Genomic DNA, 13,881 nt, shown 5'->3' on the forward strand with positions numbered 1-13,881 from the left:
ACTCATAGTATACTCTAATTTGAAACCCATTCAGTAGCGAGGCAAAGTTCAACGAAACTCGACCCCTGATTTGAGTTAAAGTATAGTCTTGTGTGGCTTATAATTTAACATTGTACTAGTTTTTATTCGTTTTAGTTTTTTTATTCGTATTCAGTAAAATTTCTGTGAGTATGAATATCTCGAATAACCTTAACGAAATGAAATGAGTATAATGTTTTCAATATGGGATTACCGCTTGGCTTAACCATCGAGAAAAGGTCAAGTTCGGAGAAAAAACCCCCTTTCCTACGATAGTAGAACGTTCGTACTCAGATTTGTATCCGATCAAGGATACTTGCTAAAACTTCATTTGGCAGGGAGGCGTTGGTTTCAGAATTGTATCGTTAGAGGGTACTTAAAGAATGTCGGCTGATAGCAAGGCTATAGAGTTTTTGCAGATTCTCTGAACGACCATCGTTTTAAGGCAGCCTGTAACTTGTTTATACATTCGAAGTCCCCGGAACCAAACGTCAGCACACCTGCGCATTTTGAGATTGCAGTATATATACATATTTACAGTTGCCAACTGTGTTCGATTTTAACGTATCCTTGAGGCTTAAAGTTTGTTACGAAGGCTGAAAAGATGTCATGTCATCGCCAAGTATTTTATATTCAGAATCCTTCCTGGTCTCCTGCAAAGGGAGTTCGGTTAGTAGTGCTCTGCAAGTTTTTGTAAAAGGAAATTTTTCTGGATTTTGGTAGATAAAGATCTAATAAAGAAATTCAAGAAAAGTGGTTTCCGGGTGACTCCTATACACAGTCCCTTATGGTAAGAGAAAACTTTGGGAAGGCAATTGGAAAGAGTTAGGGTATCTTTCAAAAAGAGGTACATTGATAGGTGAATTGATAGGGATATGTAATTTTTTCAATAGCTCTTTTTTGACAGATCATGTATGAGCTGTGTCCAACTGTTATGTTATTTTAGTTTAGTATTGCGTGGCATATCATCATGGAAAGCCTTACGCCTGAACAGCGTTTACAAATCGTTCAACTGTATTACTAATATTCACGTTTTTTAAGGAAAGTGTTTCACTCCCTTCGCTCAACTTTTGGTCCAGATAATCGGCCTACTGAGCATACTATTCGCAACATCATCACCTATCTGGAGACCCAGCATTCATTATTGGATAATACTCGACCACACAGAATATGTCAAGCTCGCAGTGAAGAAAGTCTAGCAGCCGTAGATGATAGTGTACACGAAGAGCGTGGAGAGCCGATTCGGCGCGTTCGCAGCAACTCGGACTGATGAATGGAACGACTTGACGCATTTAACGGCAAGATCTTAAACTAACAGTGTACAAAATAAAGCTTGTGCAAGAAATTGAAGCCGATCGACCGTCTCAAGCGGCATCGCTTCGCTCTATGGGCTCTTGAAAAGTTCCAAGATGATTCGACGTTTTCGAACCAAATTTTGTTCAGCGATTAGACCCATTTATAGCTGAATGGGTATGTAAATAAGCAAAATTGCCACCTTTGGAATGAAGAGGAACCTGAAAAGACATAATAGCTGCCGTTTCATCTAAAAAAGGCAAAGGTTTGCTGTGGTTTGAGGGCCGGTGACACCATCGGTTCATATTTCTTTAAAAATAATGCCGGTGTCAATGGATATCGTTATCGCGTCATGATAACCGACTATTTGATGCCCGAAATTGAAGCTCGGGATCTCGACGACACTTGTTTTCAAAAAGACAACGTCACTTCCCACAAATCGCATCAATCCATGGATTTATTGAGAGAACACTTTAGTCAGCAGATAATTTCACGTTTAGGGACTCTCGATTGGCCACCTAGATCCTGTGATATCGCACCGTTAGACTTTTTCCTGTGGGTATGTGCAAAGTCTAAAGTCTATGCGGACAACCCCGCTTCAATTCAGGCCTTGGAGCAAAATGAAAAGCGTGTCATTCGCTAGTTACAAGTCGAAATGCTCGAACAAGTCATCGAAAATTGGACTCACTAAACAGATGGAACATCTGAGACGTAACCGCGGCTAACTTTTGAAAGAGATAATCTGGAAACGGAAAATATTATGCTATATGTTGGACTGATAACGCTGTGTTTGAAACATTTCGGATAACATAATAACAGTCGCCTGACGCCTGAGTTAATTTCTGTTTGGAACTTCTTCAGCAGCGAAAGGTTTTGTGTTCCAAATAGTTTGTTTTTGGGAATGCTTCAGTCATTCAGGTGGAATTCTTGTGACCTACATTGCCAGGATTAGCAAATAAATTTATCCAGTATATGGTTTAGAAATCAGAGGTCTATGTTGCTTTTCTGAATGTCTGGCATTTTTTCCGATAAGGTCTGTTATGTGTTAAAAAGTGTCTCAAAGTTGTACCGACAAGAAGATTTTTAAAAGACGAAGACGGTGTAGCAATAAGTTCTAAGCTTAGAAAGTCAAAATATAGACAAGGGTCGTTTTCGGCCCGGCGATAGCCTCGATAGACTCCTAATAACTGCCTAATTGAATCTGTCAACTTTTTTAACTAACCAGCGTACTTAAAAAAATTGAAACAAATAAAGTACCTACACTCCCACAGACTAGCCGAAGGAATTCCCGAAGCTCTGCCGTACCTGGAATTAACTTCGTTTCACTAAATGATAATATAGACTACCGTATTATATACTCTATCTCATCTATCCATCAGCATTTCAACCAACAAAAGCAAGCGAATAAAACTGGAAGGGCGATAAAAAATGGAAAAAATCAATCTCGCTGCCGACAAATTGCCAATGATCCATAAATTACGCAGCGCATTGAACAATCAATGCAAAACTAGATGAGAGCAGTAAGCACAGAGGCAGAGGAGTGGATGAAAGTGGAAGCGTTGAAGAGCAAAAAAGGGAAAATATTTAATAAAAACGAAAATGCTTTGAGCCACCACAAGTCCTTCACACTTCACGCCAGGAAGTACGCACAACTGCTGCCGCACGGGTTCGCTTGATGTGCTTCCTGCAAGCGCGGGAAAGCGCTGCCATCGCACACACACAGCAGTGCTCGCATATGTGTGAGCTTGCTGCAGGTGGCTGTGCTGTGCCATGGCTTGACGCGCGACTGCTTTCCGCATAATTCGAATAATTTAAATGCGCGCATCAGTGGCGCACATCCGCTCGGTGATTGAGTGAGCGGCACATTGTGCCTACAAATGAAACGCTGCCAGCAGTCAATAACGGCCCACCGGCCTGCTAGCGGAGTAACTGCCATGTGGGTTAAGTACCAGTTCGTTGATTTGACAGGGGCAAGGAGTGGCGGTGCCACAACAACATCATTGGCCATAACAACTCAGAGCCGTCATGGAGGAAGAAACTAGAAAACGAATGAAAAGTGAAATGTTAACGCTTAAACGCCTGGTTGCCGCTATGCGTGCACAATGACTACCTTACGCACAGCACACACACGCATTCACAGAAACTCACTCATAAATACAAATTAACACATGCGAGTGTGTGCATGACTATGAGTTCGTTTATGGAAGTGAAAGCACCTTAGGGCTCACCATAGTACACAGACACACATCCATATAAATAGAATACACAAGCACATGCAAACGGGCATTCAATTCATAGAGCGTTGCAAGTTGCTCAATGGCTTTGTGTGTTTTATTGGTCACCATTCGAATTTTTCCGTTGGTTGAGCGCGGTGGACTGTGAGTTTCACTTAATAAATATTAATTCATTGTTATCGAAAATTGTTTTTGTTTCGTGAATTGTTCGCAGTTATTGCAAATCTGCGAATGGGGAGCCAAAGTGGTGGCCACAAAGTATTTTATTTAAGAAAGTATTTTAAAATATAAAAATATAACAAATTTTATTTCCAATATAAGCTCGGGAATACTTGAACGAATTGGCCTAAAATTTGAGGAACCAGAAAAATATATTTAACTTATTTGTATACGTTTCTGATAATTTAGATAAAACTACCAAAACTCGAGGGCAGTATATTTCGGTAATGACTAGGTAAATATAATATAAAATATATAAAAAATCTTTAACTGCGGCTTCACCGAATCTATAGAGCCAATCATGGAGTTTATGGAATGTAAAGAGCTTTTTTAATCGGTCAGATAGCTCTATGCTATAGTGGTCTGAATTGCACAATATGTACGGAGATTGAGGCGATGTTTAGCAAACTAATCTATTTCAAATTTCTTAAAGGTAACAGTGAAATTGAAAATTCGTTTTTTATTCATTCAACATAGTTACATTGAAGGATGATCTGTGATGACTATAGCGATCCTGCAACCCTTCGATACCATTTCTTCCCAACGAGCACTCTTTAGAGATCTGAGAGCAGGAAATAATTCCTGGGGGTCAGATCTGGAGAGTACGATGATGTGGAAGCAGTTGATTATATTTTCTAACAATTCATGGATCAAACAAAGAGATTTTTGGCAATGGTTTCACTCATTTATCGACACGCAGTTAGTCTCCGCTCTGAAACTGAGATTTTTTTTCCTTCAAATGAGACCTTTTTCGGCAATTTCGTCTTTAAACGGCTTAGAAATGCTATGAAATAATTACTATTGCTATTGATGATCCTTCCTTTTTCAAGGTAGTCAATAAAAATTATGCTATTAGTATCTAGTATACGCTTGTTTTTCAAAAGCACATAAAGTGCGTTCGGCGATTTTTATAGTGAGTGAAATGATTCAACAAAGAAGTTCAATTAAGTTTTGTTTGTGGAATCAAATTTCGGGTCCCAAAATATTCAGATTGTTGGAAAGGGCCTTCGGGGATAATTGCTTGTCGCGAGCAAGTGTTTTTGATTTTTTGACAAATTTTTTAAAGAGGATCGTAAAACGCGTTGACGACAAACGACGTGCAGGACGGCCATCAACATCAATTGATGTTCAAAACTTCAATATAATAAAGGAATTGGTGCTTGAAAATCGACGATCTGAAATCTCACTGGCATAGCTGGAATACCGAAAGAATCAGAAGAATCAGTGAAAACCATTTGAAAAGATTATTTCAGCCTCAAAGGAGTGAAATCACGATTGGTTCCAAAGTCACTAATTTTTTTTCGAAAAATGATATTTTTAAGTTGTCTGCTTTCTAAAAAATATTTACTCTACTGTCATCCAAAACTATTTTTTGGGTTTTTTTGATGTTCTCGTCGGTAACAACTTTTTTGTGGCGTTCACTGCGTTCACCGTCTTCGCTGCTTATTTCACCACGTCATAACTTAGCATATCAATATTTTAGAAAGCCTTTATCAAGCTCTAGTTAAAGTTTGCGTGATCTTCAATAGACAAATCAAACTCATGCCATTTAACAGTTTCGATACGAAAACAAATTACTATTGATCGTTGGTGCTGCATTTATAGATCCACTTATACCCATGAACTTCCGGTTCGCTGATCATTTGCTGAGGCGTGGATCAATTATTTAAAGGAGCTTCAAGGTGCCATCTTCTAGACAAACTAGCTGTAAAAGTTCTTTTTCAGTTGTTGGAATTATTGATGTATTCACAGAAATAGCTTTAGAGACAGAAAATTAATTCAAGGGAAACGGATATATATATCGACCATATATATATATGCCAGCAGGATGTTTTAATTAGATTCTGAGTCACACTTTTTCAGTTTCCAATTTGGAACATTACTCCACAATAAATAAAAAGATAGAGACATTTAACATGAGTTTTCGAATTTCTTACACAAATAACTGTAACTGTAAGTATGAATGAACAGATTGATAAGAAGATAAATTAAACCGCCTCTACATTCTGAGCATTGGGAAGAGTTATTATAAAAAGAAAAAATATATACGATATATTTTATACTGATATCGTGTGCGAATCAATAATTTCATGAATATTGAAATACTTTTTATTTGATGCTCCATTGAACTAACACCACCGAAATTCCTCATATATTCAAAACCATATCGTGTGTTGTATTTGCTGCATGTGTTGCCTGTGTAAATATTAATTTGTGCTTATTTGCTGATTTTTTTCTGTCGAATGGCAGCTACAATTGTTTTGCTGTCGTTTAAACTCAAACATAGCGGCAGAAAACAGCTGCAGACGCTTAAATTTCCGGTTGAGAGCCGAATGTGACAATTTGACAGTGTTGCAATGAGTGAAGCGGAACTTTGTGCTCCAGCGGGATTAAATGTACATATGTACACGGATCTATAATATGAGAAAATGTTTTCAGTTTTATGTTGAAGTAGCAAAAGCTGCAAACGGGAGCTATTTGCAGTGTAAACGGATATGATATACACTGGCATTGCCAATATTATTTCTGCCACATGTCACATGAGGTGATTTTCATATACATACATACATACTATACATAAAACTGTATGCACTTAAACAACTACAAATATACTTGTATTTCAAACTTCAACACGTACAATGAACATAAAATATTTACATATATACTTATGGTATGTATATACATATAAGCAAATATGCACAAATCCCCCTTCCTGCTGACAAACAATATCAGATGCCAAAACCAGTATTTGAAACTGTTTTTTTTATAAATTTGTAGGTAAAATTTTGTGCCTTACATTAAAAAATTTATTGCTTTGAATAAAAAGTAAATTCCAATATTGAAATTATACTAATTCTATGCCGGGGATTGCTTGACATTGACACCTTCTCTTTACTAGAAATAAAAAGCTGAAAAATACTATATCATATTATGTCTAATTTCACTCGTTGTCACCAAATTAATTCACAGAGCTATAGAAATCCATTAATTATGTTCACATATGCTCGACAAAGAGCTCGCCTGATTCTTTTCATATTTAAATTTAAATAAATAGCTCACTGCGTCTCATTTCCAGCAGCTCCGCCCCACCCACATATCTCTCGACGGTATGTACCTACACGGTGCTCTGGTACGTTCAATGTGCCCAATTTCCTGGAGTCCGATAACAACCTTCGTAGCAGTGTCCTTGCTGGGTTCACGTGTTCTATATATAGAATAAAACGAGACTCAAGTGCTTAATATTTTCGATAAGGTGAAGTTGAGAGTTCCTAATGAAGTAAGTGTGGATTGACAGCTAAGCCTCTTCTGTTTTCCCAGCTTATCTACTACATTAAGGGACCTCGTGCGTTCACTCGTAAGAGGTAAGGAATTTTCTTTAACCATGTGAACCACTTTCAATAATCCAAGATAGCTCCCTTCAATTGCGGCCAACCAGCTGCGTAACCTCTTTGCTGTCCAGCATTCTTGTTACCGTAGCGCTCTTAGATTTTAGTTTCTAAGAGATTAAATTTCAGCTTTTTCGCTGCCGTTACGAGCTTTTTCCGGTATCCTTAGTAAATGTAGGGGCATCTGAGCCTCCATGTACTTAGTAGAGGTTTCTCTACTGGTGACAAATGATTTGATTTAAGGGATATCGATTCAGACATACTACCACTCTCGTTTTGATTTTTGTTGTACGTAAATGTAATCCATGTTTGAATATATCACCATTTAAAGCCGTTATCAACCTCGTAGAAAAGTAGTCGCCTTTCATGCTCCAAAACTTGCCTCCATGATGAAACCAAGGCGAGTGGTCAGTGGTTCCTATGAGTTCTACAAGGTCCAAACTAAACAGGACTTTTTGAATCTGAATATATGTCGACTGGTGCGTTCGGATCTGCCATCTTTATCGATTGTCCAGTGAGAATTGCATGACATTTCATCATATCATTGGAAGTGAAGTTATTGCGTTTTAAGTGTCAGTATGTTTATATTATCGGTGCGAAAAGGAACACGAAAACGAACAAAGATCCAACATTAAATTTTGTTTTAAAATTGGTAAAAATTTTACCGAAACGTTCCAATTGATTAAACAATTTAATGGCCATGATTGCCTATCCCGTAGCAGAGTGCACGAGTGGTTTCAAAGTTTTCAAAGTGATCGCGAGAACATAAATGACGATCAACATGTGGGCCAATCGAAATCCGTGATCACCGGAAATTCCATCGGAACTGTGCGTGAATTCATCAAAAATCAGCCGAAATCATCATTGAAAATCATGGAAATGGAATTGAACATCTCCAAAACATCGATTTATCGCTTTTCACTGACGACCAAAAATTGCTCAGAATCCAACATTCGAAGGAGATCATTAAAGAGGTCAAAAAGAACATAAACTTCCTTTACAATATTGTGACTGGTGACGAAACGTGGTGTTGCCAATATGATTCCGAAACGAAACGAAGGTACCGGACGCGCCGAAACTTAAAAGTGAAGACAATGCTGATTTGTTTTTATGATTCCAAGGGTGTTGTCCACAAAGAATTTGTTCCGCCCGGCCAAAACGTTTAGTGCGCCGTATTCGACGTGTTCGGCCCGAATATCGCGAAGATGAAAGTTGGCGATTGTTGTACGATAATGCGCCGCCTCATCGATCGACGCTTGTGACCGATTATTTAACCAAAAATCACATTTTAAACATTAACCACTTCTCGTATTCACCTGATATGGCACCGTGCGACTTCTTCCTTTCGGAAAAATGCATTTTCCCATGAAAGGAAAGCGTTATGTAGACGAAGAGGCCATTAAAAAGGCTTGCACCGGCATAAAAACACCATTTGTTCTGCGTTTTTTTTTAAGTCCTGTTTACTTTGGAAAGCGCGTTGTATATTGTAAATGTCAAGGTTGCATTGCTCCCTAGAAAATTTTCTTGCATAATTTTCTCGATATAATCGAAAATGCTTATTTGTTGCCGCGGTCACCTCCTCCAACAACTGTACTAACAACAACATGAATTTCCAATATAACTTTTAATCTATAGATGAGAATTAAATCACCTATTGTGTATATCAGCAGCACATTGCGGGTTTTCAAAAAATCTACTACTTGTATTGTCATCATTGGTATTGCTGAAATTAGCTTTCGGCATGTCTACGAACAATTCAGTTTCTATGCGAAATCTTTCTTGAATATTTCTCTATGTTTGTGCTTCTACCTCTTTTTCTTCTTTCGATCTGTTTTGTTAATACTTTTTACGGGTAACTTGTATGCCAGATGTAAAATGCTTTCGAAAAATTGAATATTGGCGTATAGTACAGATAGGTTTTTTTTCCTACCTTTCCACAAGTTTTCCTAATAGGAACAAACGAGCTCAGAAACATATTGGAGTCTGTGTATGCAATCTTCACAACCGGTGGGAAACATTCCTTTTTTTGTAAAACCCAGAAGGAAGCGTCGGACCCTTAAACTATAATATATAGGGGGTGATTTTTTAAGAGCTTGATAACTTTTTTTTTAAAAAAAACGCATAAAATTTGCGGTTCTTTATTTGAAATAGATTTCATGATATTGTCGCTTTGTTAAATCGGCTTCAACAAACATGGATAGGTAGACTTTGCAGTAGCCCCCAAAAAATAGTCTAAAGGCAATGGCCAAAATTCAAGTTCTGATTTTGCATGTATGTTGAAAACTCAACCAAGTTCAGTTCTTCCAGTTGGCAACAAAAAGTTTGTTAGCATCGAACGATAGCGATCGCCATTCACCGTAACGTTGTCCAACAGCATCTTTGAAAAAATAATGATTTGTACAAACCACACCAAACAGTGCATTTTTTGCATGGGCAGTTGGCCAAGTTTTTGGCTACGTCAAGTCTGTCTACTATTAAAAATCATTAATATTTCGATTCTTAAAAAAAGACAGTAACTGATGTTGTATATATACGAACTAGTCCTTTAGTTTTTAAGATATCATTTTATCGATATCAGACCACTAGAGCATATAGCTGCCATACAAACTGAACGATCGGAATCAAGTTCTTGTATGGAAAACTTTCACATTTGACGTGGTATCTTCACGAAATTTGACATGGTTTGCTGCTTAAGGTAATAATATAATCTCTGACTATAGCATATAGCTTCCATACAAACTGAGCGATATGAGTCAAATGCTTCGGAGACTTTTCCATTAAGTTTGTGTTAAAAATAAATCTTCTTAAAATTAAAAAAAAAACTGTAAACGTCTAAAAGATCGATTTTCTTTATTAAATAATCTTAATGTTTCTAGCAAACAACCTGGCTAAAAAAGAACTAATAAAATGTTTTCCTTTGGATGAATATCACTGGCCGGTTACGTCTTGAGATTTACTGAAACATATAGTTACTAAAAGAAATGCACATGTGCAGGGTATATTAGCTTTGGTGCAGCCGGAATTAAGGTATTTTCTTGTTGTGTTATCAATTAGGCTTTGTAAACTGCTTTCCGCACAGGTGCTTGTGATCTTTGTACAATCCTTGGTGGGTAACACTCTTTTTTGCCTTGATTAACAGATCATAGTAGGGGTAAAGTGATTTATTTGTGCTTTTAATGATTTTATACTGTCGCTTTGTTAAATCGGCTTCAACAAACATTGATAGGCCTTGCAGTGGTGTAAGACAAGAAACTTCTGTTCGATCTGATTTTGCTATTTGGAAAGCTTTTCTGCACATCCACAGCTAAAATATTTGTCTTAAGCTGGTCTAATATGTCTACTATTAAAAACCATAAAAATAATATTTGAACAAGAAAATTTAAAAAAAATATTTTGCTACGTACCCTGCCTCAAAATTGAACCGTTACTGTGAAATGAAGTTAACACACTTGAGATACCATAGAATGTAACAAATCTTACCGGAATTATTCAAATCCATTACAAGATTTGCGAAATAATAATTATAAAGCACAAAAATAATGATTCTTTAACTTCGTTAACTGAGATCACAAAAAACAATATCAGACAAATAATGCGAAGATCAAGTGGTGCGAGCGCAAGCAAGTGGGTGGAGGCGGTATATTCTTCTTACTGGGCTATTTCTCTATCTATTGTAGGTACTAATTCTTGATAACCTTTTATTAAAAAAATGGACTTTTGGTCAGCTAATTTTGATTAATCGACCTATGTGCCACGGTCTTCGTCTACAATTTCAGCTACGGCTGCATTTCTTTTTCACTGTGTGCTGGACGTGATCTATTCGGTCGAATATTATCCAATTGTTAATCAAGATGGATGATTTTGTAATATACAAGGTCTGTCGCAAAAGAAACAGAACTTTTTAAATATAACTGTTTCTGGTGGCGCCACCAAATTTTAAATCATAAAGTGACAGCAGCTTTTGGGCATCGGTCGTAAAATGCAAAGAGCAAATACTAAATTTTGTTTTAAACTTGGGAAAACGTTTACCGAAACATTTCAAATGATAAAAAAGTTTATGGTGATCAGTGCCTATCCCGTAGTAATGTGCATGAGTGGTTTAAGTGATTCCAAGAAGGTTGTGAGGACCTCTGTGACGATCAGAAGTCGGTCGTCTTCAAAAGTCAAAAATAAAGACAATGCTGATTTATTTTTACGATTACGAGGGTATTGTACACTAAGAGTTCGTCCCACCTGGCCAAACGATTAATGCTGTGTTTTACCTTGGTGTTATGAAGCGTCTTTTGTCACGCATTCGTCGTGCTCGACCACAATACCGTGAGGCAGGGTCCTGGCGCCTGTTGCACGATAATACGCCGTGTCATCGGTCAACGATTGCCACTGATTTTTTGACAAAGAACTCCATATTAACCATTAATCACTCACCCTACTCACCTGATCTGGCAACCTGTGATTTTTACCTATTTGGAAAACTTCATTTGCCCATGAAAGGACACTGGTTTCAGGACATTTCAGCTATCCAAAAGGCGACGACCGATATTCTCAAGAGCATTCCGAAAAATGACCTTAAACACTCATTTGAAATGCTAATTGACCGGGCTAAACGCTGAATCGAAGCACAAGGAAACTATGTACTTTGAACAAAAAATATAACTTTTGAAAAATATTAATTTTTTTTTTGTTTTTTTTTTAACAGTCCTGTCTCTTTTGCGACAGACCTTGTACATATATGGTACTATTACTATATAAAATTTATAATACTAAAAGAATTGCGCCTGCGAAGGGTGTGATAGCTTCAGAGTAGCCAAAGTTAAATGTAGCTATATATGTAAAATTTGGAAGGGCAGACTAAGATTGTTATTCGACGGAAACTTAAGGACTTTCTATAAAAAAAAAATAATTCGTGAACTTTATCATTGATTTTTTTAAATAATTTGCAAATATTACGCTTAATAAAAACTTCAAAAGAAAAACTTCTATTTTATTTGATAATTTTGGCAAAAGATTTTGTTTTCGATATACTTGTATTCCTCACAAGGTAGTACGAGTATATACTCATGTGCGCATAAACAAAAATTTTCCTACATTAAAGCAAAATAAAGTAGCAGCTGTCGCATGATGGATTTAGCCACAGATTAACCAGGCTAAATGTGTTCCGTTAAGTGTCGGGGCAGTGACATATACCTGTGATTAGATGTCCACATAAACAAGCATATACATATGAATACAGGCATGTTAACACAAATAAATGTTAACAGGCGGCCTTGTTTGCACACCGTTCAAATCAACATTCATAATTCCAAGTGTTGGCGTGCCAAATTCACCAGCGACAAGTGTGTGTATGAAGCTGTCAACACATTGACACCGAACAGGCAAAACACACGCGTCGAAATGTTTAGCATACAACAGATTTTTCTTCCTCATTTTCCATGCGCTTCCCGGCTCTATGCAACAGACATTAACACTTGCGTCGGTGTGTAAATAAATAAGCATTTGCAGCGGATGTCTACGGATGTATGTGTGTGTGTGTACCTGCAAACCCCATGACATTACGCAATCACCGAGGCATTACTTTTTGTTTATTCAACAATTTATTTGTCGTTTGCCGTGCGCCATTTTGGTTTAGGGCGGTCCCACTGCGCCCCTGTGTGTGTGTGTGTGAGTGGCAGTCGCTTTGTTTAATTTTTATTTGTTTAGCGCGTAGCACATCAACACATCTACACACGACACACATACAAAGGTGCAAGTGTGTATTTGCATTTGTTGTTGTACAAAAGTGCGTGTTGTTTCTAATTTATTTTGTTGATTTTAATTTCGCTCTGCGCCGCGCTTTTAGCAGCAGCAACAACAGTCGCACTGGTTTAGTTGCTCATACGCCCGGGGTCACCATGCAGAGCGCGTGTACAGCTGCGTCAACAAGTTCACACCTTTCACGGGCTGAGCGCTTATGATGTTTGTGTTTTATGGCGGGGGGCGCGGGGAGGCTGCGTTTTTGTGGCGCAATTTCCTGGCAGGAAGGTGTTTAATTAATGAAGCCTTAATGAATGTGCATGAACAAACGGATTTGTAGCCTTCAAATAAACAAGGAAAATGGAGCTTTCTGTAGGATAACTCTAAAAGCATCAAGTCCAATGAAATGTCATCTATTTAAAAAAACTTCCGAAATGCATTCAATGGCAATTTCATATTTATCATTTGGGTTCTCAGTTCGTTGTTCCGACAATTGAGTTTGCACTGGTCTCCATAAAATGATTTAACAATGCAAGATTTCTTCAAGTTCAGTATTCAAACTTTGTCATTATTCATGTTTTCATGATTATCCCAAATGAGATCAAATGTATGTGTTTAAAAATTCGACCGAAGAGCTTATTCTTCTCTTCTTCCAGTCGGATAATTCTCCAAAATTCTTTGGTTTATCGCTACCATTAGAAGAGCCAGTATTAACATACTAACTGACCATCTACTTGATGCTCTAAATTTTGACTGTAGTCTACTGATCAAAAGGTGAATCTTGTCTATTTCATCTCCTTCAAAGTCCCTTCCCGATGCAATACACTTATGTCAGTCATCATAGCACTTGGAAAATCCTCCGCCGTGATGGCCATCAGAGCCTTCTTCGAACTTCTTCAAAACGGTGTTTTCGCAATAGCCAGAAGTTACACGAAGGTAAATCAGGAGAATGCGGTGCAGTATGCACTTCCCAATATACAGACGCACTAACTTTACCACCC

General features: G+C 37.6%; 1 protein-coding gene across 6 annotated transcripts in view; it reads right to left on the minus strand.

The window, feature by feature from the left end:
* LOC126755326 (uncharacterized) overlaps window positions 1-13,881 on the minus strand; it is a 117,405-nt gene that overhangs the window by 14,126 nt on the left and 89,398 nt on the right. The gene's annotated exons all lie outside the window — the stretch shown is intronic.

This window comes from Bactrocera neohumeralis, chromosome 4, assembly GCF_024586455.1.
Source record: "Bactrocera neohumeralis isolate Rockhampton chromosome 4, APGP_CSIRO_Bneo_wtdbg2-racon-allhic-juicebox.fasta_v2, whole genome shotgun sequence".
NCBI lineage: Eukaryota > Metazoa > Arthropoda > Insecta > Diptera > Tephritidae > Bactrocera > Bactrocera neohumeralis.